This window comes from Eublepharis macularius, chromosome 4 (genome assembly GCF_028583425.1).
Source record: "Eublepharis macularius isolate TG4126 chromosome 4, MPM_Emac_v1.0, whole genome shotgun sequence".
Classification (NCBI taxonomy): domain Eukaryota; kingdom Metazoa; phylum Chordata; class Lepidosauria; order Squamata; family Eublepharidae; genus Eublepharis; species Eublepharis macularius.
The window spans coordinates 97585893-97593969 of NC_072793.1; positions in this window are offsets into that span (position 1 = coordinate 97585893).

The following is an 8077-nucleotide window of genomic DNA, read 5'->3' on the forward strand; positions in this document are numbered from 1 at the left end:
AGTTATGGACCCATTATACTTGTGAGTAAATACAGACAATGGAATAATTGTAACATGATGTTATTGATTGGAATGGTATGTTATGAAATGTATGTTCTGTTCAGGTTCATTAAGAAACAGCCTTTGAGAAAGCACAGGAGGTGCGAAACAAGTAGGGCTAGCAGCTTGTGGGATGGAGCCAGGACTGACATATCCATGGGTTAATTTCCAATCTGTAAAATAATAACAAGAAACAGAGTGCATTTACTGTGCGGCTCACAAACTTCACCTAGTGGTAAAAGCTGCGCTTGGGGTGGGCTCCTCCCCAGAACCCCAGGGCCCGCAACTTGTGACATCCAGTATCTCCTGCAGAAGTGTCAGAGGCTCACGGGTCACTTCTCGTGCAGTGTGAAGTCCACTCACGAACTGCACCAGAAGCAGGCCAGGGCAGGCATGCCGGAGCATGTCCTGATCTCTGATGTAGACACTTGCTGGAACTCCACCTGTGCTATGCTGGAGTGCTTGGTGGAGCAGCAGGCCGCCCTCGAGGCATGGCTCTCAGAGAGCAATGCTTGGAGGCAGGAGGGTGAGTTCAGCTAGGCGATTGGCTCACTGTCTCCCAGACAGTGGAGGTCCTGAACCCCTTCAAGGTCTTCACTGTAGTTGTCTCATCTGACATGGCGACCCTTGGTCTGGTCATTCCTCTGGTGCACATGCTCCAGAGTTTATTGGCCTCCTTTGTGGACCCAGACACACCACGTGCAGACATTGTTCCAGCAGTGCACATGCTTGTGAGAAGGCTGCAGCAGGACATAGCTGCCAAGCTAATGCCTCTCACGCAAGAGTCGTACATGTTGGCAACCATGTGTGACCTGCGCATTAAGGGCACTTTCCCCAAGCTGGATGGGAACCTCACCCAATCCAGAGATGCCCTCTTTGCACGGGTGAGGCATAAGCAGGCCAAGAGGGGCTACCTGTCATCAGAGGGGATGGGCGAGGGGCCCAACCCTGCAGGTCCCTCTCGCACCCCTTCTGAGCAGGCTCCCCCTGCGGCCACCGCTGGGATGTCCATGGAGATGGCAACATTGTCAGCCCACATCGCTCTTGCCTTCTCCCATGGAGAGTTGAGCAGTTGGTCTTCCTGAAGTTCAACTCACAGCTCTTCAATTTCTCAGGACTGGACTTCCAGAGTGAATGAGGTGAGCCCTCCTTGTGGCCTGCATCCTCTGCAAGTCCAGGACCTGGGGAGTTGTGCCCTTCCCTACAGTAAACTTAGAAGTAGAAAGAAATCCAGTAGGAGGAGGGTGGAACTCAGTGACAAAGGGAATGCGCCCTGCAATTTGGCTTCCCCCCCACAGGGAAGAAAAACCAATCCAAAACTGTCACAGACCCTGTGGGCACAAATTTATTCTGATAATTGATAACAGGCCCCAGAAATGTTGATTGCCACTAGAGGGAGAGACAGGTTAGATAGGGACTGGTTAGGTTAGGGACTCACACTAACAAAGCAAGAAACTCAGAGTAGCAGCCAAACTTATCTATGCTGCTGAGGAGAATGTTGTTTAATGTTTTAAAATGTTGCTGTTAAAGTTAACTTAAAATGTTTATTCATATTGATGGGGTGGGAGGAGTGGGGTTAGTAGGAATGGTGTGGGTAAACCGAATCGGGAAACCCAAATCACCCAGGCCCTAGGCCATAGGACTGAAAACTAGTCTCACCTGCTGACTCACATGCTGGGAGCCGTTTCCTTGTCAGGCAGTATTTCTATGTTTGAAGCACATGAGGATTCATAAGCTTCCTATTAACATGAGGGCAGGTTGGACTGCTAACAAATAAGCCTCTGTTAAAGGGACAAGATTTTTCCCCTCCAGCAGTGGGCCACCCTAGACTTTTCCCTTTAAATCAGGCTTAATAGAATGTTATTTACCAGATGATGTTATTTTTTTGTTCTCCTTAAGTGCATTAAGAGGACAAATTTACTAGTACTATAATTTAGAAAGCACACTCTAAACTTTGATATATAATCTTTACATCAACAGAGAGGCAATAAATCCAGTTTTATTCAGGATGGGCCACTAAGGACCTTGTTGAGACTATACCCATTTGGGCAAACTCTATTATTATGCCTGCCCTACTAGGGATTACTGTTATTCTTGGTTCCTTTGCAGGAGAGAACATGGGAATATTATGTTGTTTTTGTAGTTTGTTTACATATATACATTTAGAGCCCAAAGGTCTACACCTCTGCAATGGTTATCTCCTTCTTGTCCTTTAACTTCCTTTCTCACAGAGCCGCACATAGGCTGCTTCCACACAGGGATTTTTTTCCTGAATGAAGTTCTTGGAGCTTTCCCCTATGAAGCCATATTAACATTTGACCTGCTTTAATCAAAAGGTGAATTTGTAGAGAGGCCATAGAGGACTATCTGCAAGGACACCCTCTCTGTTTCCACTACAGGAAAAGCTTTGCTTTCAAAATGGTCTGGGGCAGCCTCCCTTTTAAATTTGTAAAAGGACTCCCCCCTCCCACATCTTTTCCTGCCAAACTGTTGCATTATAGCATGGCTTGGCTGAGAAAAGATGGTTTTTGAATCTGGGCTGAGGCAGAAGCCATGGAAATCACCATTCTCTCTGCACTTCTGCGTAAGTGTGATGGGAGAAAAAAGGAAGAGGCGTGAGGGTGGGAGCACGGGCACAACACAGTGTGTGTGTGTGTGTGTGTGTGTGTGTGTGTGTGTGTGTGTGTGTGTGTGTGTGTGTGTGTGTGTGTGTGTGTGTGGGGAACCATTCCTGTATTGCTTGCTGCTGCTGCTGCTCTGACACATATTTGCGTGCCCTCAGCAAGAGGAAGGGGGATGATCTTTTCCAGTCCTGACTGGTCAATCATTGATGAACATGGGGAGGGGAATATCCACTCCCATCAAGAAGCATTACCATTCTTTTTTGCTGTGTAAGATAGATAGGGTCATAGTTAGCAGAGACCAAACAAATTAAAGCAGACAGGATAAAGCTCTTGGCAATCTGACCAATATGAATGTTTGCAAATGAGCACATACCACAAAAACCCTTCACTCTGAAAAGAAGCTGCACAAACAAACCACACTAGCAGCAGTGGACATGGTATCTGCAGAGCAAGGGGAGGCACTGAGCAGAACACATCAGTGGGTGATATGACACCTCTGTTACGGGAACAGTGACACGTTCAAATTTCCATTCCAATTTCAGCCAAACCAGCCCACTCCCATGTCTCAGCTAGGAAAGACAGTAAAGCAAATTTTGGAATATCTCCCTTTCCCCACCCATGACTTTTACTTTGGTTTCCCTCTTCCTTCCTTCCAGCTGGCTAATCTGTTAAAACCTGTTTACACGACAATTACTTCTGTTGCTATTCTGTTTAAGAAATAGTTGCAGGCTATGTAACGAGAAAGCAAAGCAGAAATTGATACAGGAAAAGATTTATGTTGTACTGTATTATGTATGTCTTTTGCCACATTTATCTACCAGAAAACAATGCTCCTCGCTCAAACAGATACTATCCTGTGACAATCTAAAACTACACTATAGAACAATGGATTGTTACCCTAGTAATTTAATGTGCCAAAATACCTTAACAGCTCAGAGCAGAATCAACTCTAGAGCTGTATGGTTTCTAGAAGGTTTTTTTTTGAAGAATGTAGTCATTCCTTTAAATCAAGCAAAAGCAACTGCAGCAGTTCAAGGGATTAAAAAAAGTACTTTTCCTATGCTAGATTACAAATTAAAAAAGGAGAGTGACTCTTCTGTTACAGAGTAGAGACAGGAATGACAGCACTTTAGCCAAACTACATAGAGTCCCTAGAGAAAGTACAAACCCAGTATATTTAGATCAATCTTTCCCTCTCGTGGGTGGAGAATCCTTCCAAAATCAAGGCTTCTGGCTGAAAGAGAGGGCATGTTACAAAATCACAAGTGAATGTCAGATCGAGATTAAGTTTGTAAAATGCTGAAATAAACTTGTGGTATAACAAAGTTTGTTTAAAGAAAACTTCTGGAACAATGCTGTAGAAACAGTGGTTTCTTAGTAGGGAAATGGTTTCTCAATGTGTGCAGAGTTTGTAAATCTCCTTGGGAATTACAGAAACCATGTAATAATTTGAGGGCTTCCTTTGGATGGATTTTTGCTCAATTAACCATAAACACCTGGATTACACAATCACATCATGATTGAGTCAACTGCTTCAGAAGCAGATTTGGTAATGTTTTAATGGTCAATTGGCTCCTTTGCTCCACAGTGTAACTTCATCAACATACAGTAGGGAATTTCTAAATTAAATTTAAACCCATATATAGCCCCCAAAGAATTTATTCCTACCCCAAAGGGGGAAAAAAATTGAAAGGCATTAAAGGAATCCAGAATGTTTACAGAAAACAGTGAGAAATAACAGACGGTTGGCTGGGCCTGCCATTATGTCCTTTTACAAATAGGTCTTTTTGCATCTGAACCACTGCTGGCTGTTTGTTCTTATCACTGGAAGACATCAAAAATTCTAAAATAAGAAAAAAAATATAGTTTGGTCATAGGCTTTATTCTTTTAGTGTTGCCGGATTCTCAGAACAAGAAGTATCAAACAGGAGTTCAAACATAACAATTGTTGTAGGACTTTTATTTCCACCAGGGAAAAGTTAAAGTAAAACAGCCCAGAGCTATTACAGTACTCCAATTCTCAGGAGCAACCATTTTGTGTACCCCAGAGGAATAGCTGTAGTCTGTTGGTGTCACAATAACAGAGACTTATGGAGCTAACAAATTTATTGTGATATAAGTTTCAGGAGCCAAAGCCATCTTCACTGGATGCATAAAGGTGGATTATTTTGTGTAAGCTTCCTTAGGGATCTTTGTGGATTGAAAGGTGAGGTGGAAATCAACTAAACAAACCAACTGGAATCATCATGTGAACTTGATTTTTCCTTAAGATATAAACTTCCAAGGGAATTAGACCAATGCCCAGATTTCAAACAGCCCAAAATCTGGAAAAATTTCAGAAGTGGGTTTAAACATAATTTATTCTTATACCACATTGAACCAAACCAGTCATTCATATTTAATATTTAAGTTTTATTTGAAAGCTCTGATTTGTCATTAAATGCCAAAACAAAGCTTCATAAAAATGCTTTCATTAACAGAGAGTAATTTATAGCCAATCAATGAATAATAAAATACTTGTGTGTTTACATTTTGGCAAAGAAAGACTCCTTGTAATTAATGTGTACTTGCCCCACCCCCAACAGAGAAAAGAAGAAATTAGGAAATCCTGGAATGAATTGGACTCATACATAGAAGACCTCATGATTGACAATCTGACTGACATGGTTCTGCTGGGAGGAGATTTCAACGCAAGGATAGGAGCAAATGATAGGGTTGCCTTTGACGGACCTGAACCTACATCCTTAGAAAATGATGAAAACAGGGATTTCCCCCCACATCCCTCGACTTTCTAAGGATAACAAAGTCAATGCTGCCGGTCACCATCTGATCCAAATGGTAAAAAGGCATGAATTCTTCATTCTAAATGGTTCCACACCCGGGGACCATCCTGGCGAATTCATGCATTTTGCAGGCTCCAGATGCAGCACTCTCGATTAATTTATAGCGAGTTCCAATCTTCTACTCAAAGTCTGAAACCTCCGGGTTCTTCCAGAACTGGAAAGCGACCATCTTCCTCTTCTACTTGACTTGGCCCCTCTTGCTCCCCAATCTCATTACAACATTGACCCAGGACCATGTCTGGAACCAGTACAACACATGGGATGCCGTGCTAAATGGTCAGAAAAAATAGCCAGTAAAGTTAAGGAATGCTTAGAGGATGACAAGGTTCACCGGTGGAGGCTAGCAATTATGTGCCCAAAGGAACAAAACCGCGTCACTTCTTGATAATTTATTACAATCACTGAAACCAATTTTGACTCGGGATGCCTATGTTCAAAAACAGATACGCAAGAATTTCAAGAAGAAGTGGTTCGACAAAGATTGTATAACAGCAAAAAGGGAACTAAATGAGGCATACCACACGTACAAGAAGTCAAGGGGACCAATAGCCACGGATGCTGCAAACCACTTACTGACCCTCAAGAAGTCTTATAAGAACATCATACTGAAGGAGAAGCAAGAAGACCCGAAGAAAGTGCAGAAAGAAGTAATATCCTCATCTAAAGAGAAGACTGCCAAGGAATTTTGGAGATTGATCTTGTCACACTCAAACAATGGCGACTCTCCTATCGAGTCTCATATTACAGCAGAGAAATGGGAGGAATTTTCGTAAACATAACTCCGCAAGCCATCCACTTCCACCAACCCAGAAACAAGATGAGTTACCCTCCTGGCCAACTGTGTCAGTACAGGAGATTGAGTCACTAATACAAAAACTTAAGAAGGGCAAGGCACCAGGTCCAGACTTTATACCACCTGAACTATTGCTGGAGAACATGGACTGGTGGGCCCTCTTCCTGGCTGCTCTCTTCACACGTTGACTCAACTGGAGACATTCCTGAGTCATGGAGAAATGCCGTGATAATCCCCTTCTTCAAAGTGGCGAGGAGAAATGAGCTGAAGAATTACAGACCGATCAGCCTACTGAGTATCTTAGGGAAGTTGTATGCAAGCCATCTCCTCGAGAGGCTTAGGTACTGGCTGGACTGTGAGAAGCTTCTAGTAGATGAACAGGCAGGATTCAGGGAAGGCACTCCACTACAGGACGTTATAATCTTTACACACTTAATAGATAAATATGTATCTAACAGTAGAGTACCCTTATATGCAGCATTTGTAGACTTAAAATCTGCATTTGACTCCATCTGAAGGGCGAGACTCTGGGACAAATTGAGTAGTACATCAATTGACAAGAGGCTCCTTTTCCTGATAAAAGCCCTATACACTGATACAACCACCAGGATTTGGTGCAGTAAGCATGGGCATTTAACAAATGCCATCCCAGTAGAGAAAGGAGTCAAGCAGGGCTGTGTTCTGGCTCCCTACCTCTTCGCCCATTATATAAATGACTTGATCAGCAATCTTAAGACAGTTGATACCCATCCCCCCCATCTTAGCTAACCATCATATAGTTGTGCTACTCTATGCCGATGACATGGTTCTGTTTTCCAGGACAACAGTTGGTCTTAAAAGGGCAGTAAAACAATTGGGCCACTACTGTGATTCAAATTTTCTGGAGATAAATTACCAAAAAACCAAGGTCTTTAGCAAGAGGCCCAAAAAGAGTCCTGGTCCATTAAGAGCCACAGACTAGAACAAGTACTAAATTACAAATATCTTGGGGTTATGCTCCAATGTACAGGGGCAAAAAAGAACCATCATGATTACAGTGCTATTAAAGGACATAAATCAACACTTAGTATAGTCAAATTCATCATGACTAAAGGGGTGTCAGGTCTGACTAGGTTTCTCATGTGATCTAACCAAAGAGACTCCATTTTAATCCTGTCAGTGTTTTAAGCTCTTCTTTTGCAGGTGACAAGCAGTCCAGTAACAGTTATCTTCAAGAAGAGGAATGTTATGACTACAACCTTTCCAGCCTTGGGAAAGTTTCACTCTCTCAGCTTCAAGCCGTTTGTTTTGAGAACTATGGGGGGAGGATGGGACTTGCTAAGCTATGCTATTCTGTATCTTAACCTTTGCCTGTCATTCGTAACAATACCCGTGTACCAGCCAAGATATTGCATCTTGGTCAGTGGACTATAATGGTTGTTTATATTCAGTAAAATCTTTTGGAACCAATGGACTCATGTCTAATTGCAAGAGATAGGCTGGATTGCAACTTTTAGTAAGCCACAGTCTGACAAGGGGGACGTTTCATCCCTGCTGGCCTCAAATTATACTCATCTAAAACGATCCCGCAATTAATGTATGGTGTCACATTGGGCCCCTCTTCCTCAAGCTTTACTCCATTGGAAAAGATCTAATCGAAATTTTTAAGAGCTGTACTCTGCTTCCCAACCATTGTCCCAATGCCACCCTATGTCTAGAAACAGGTCTGATTAGACTAGAGGCCAGGATAACTCTCGCTGCCATAAATGTTTGGCTGGGGCTATGTCATAATTCCTCTG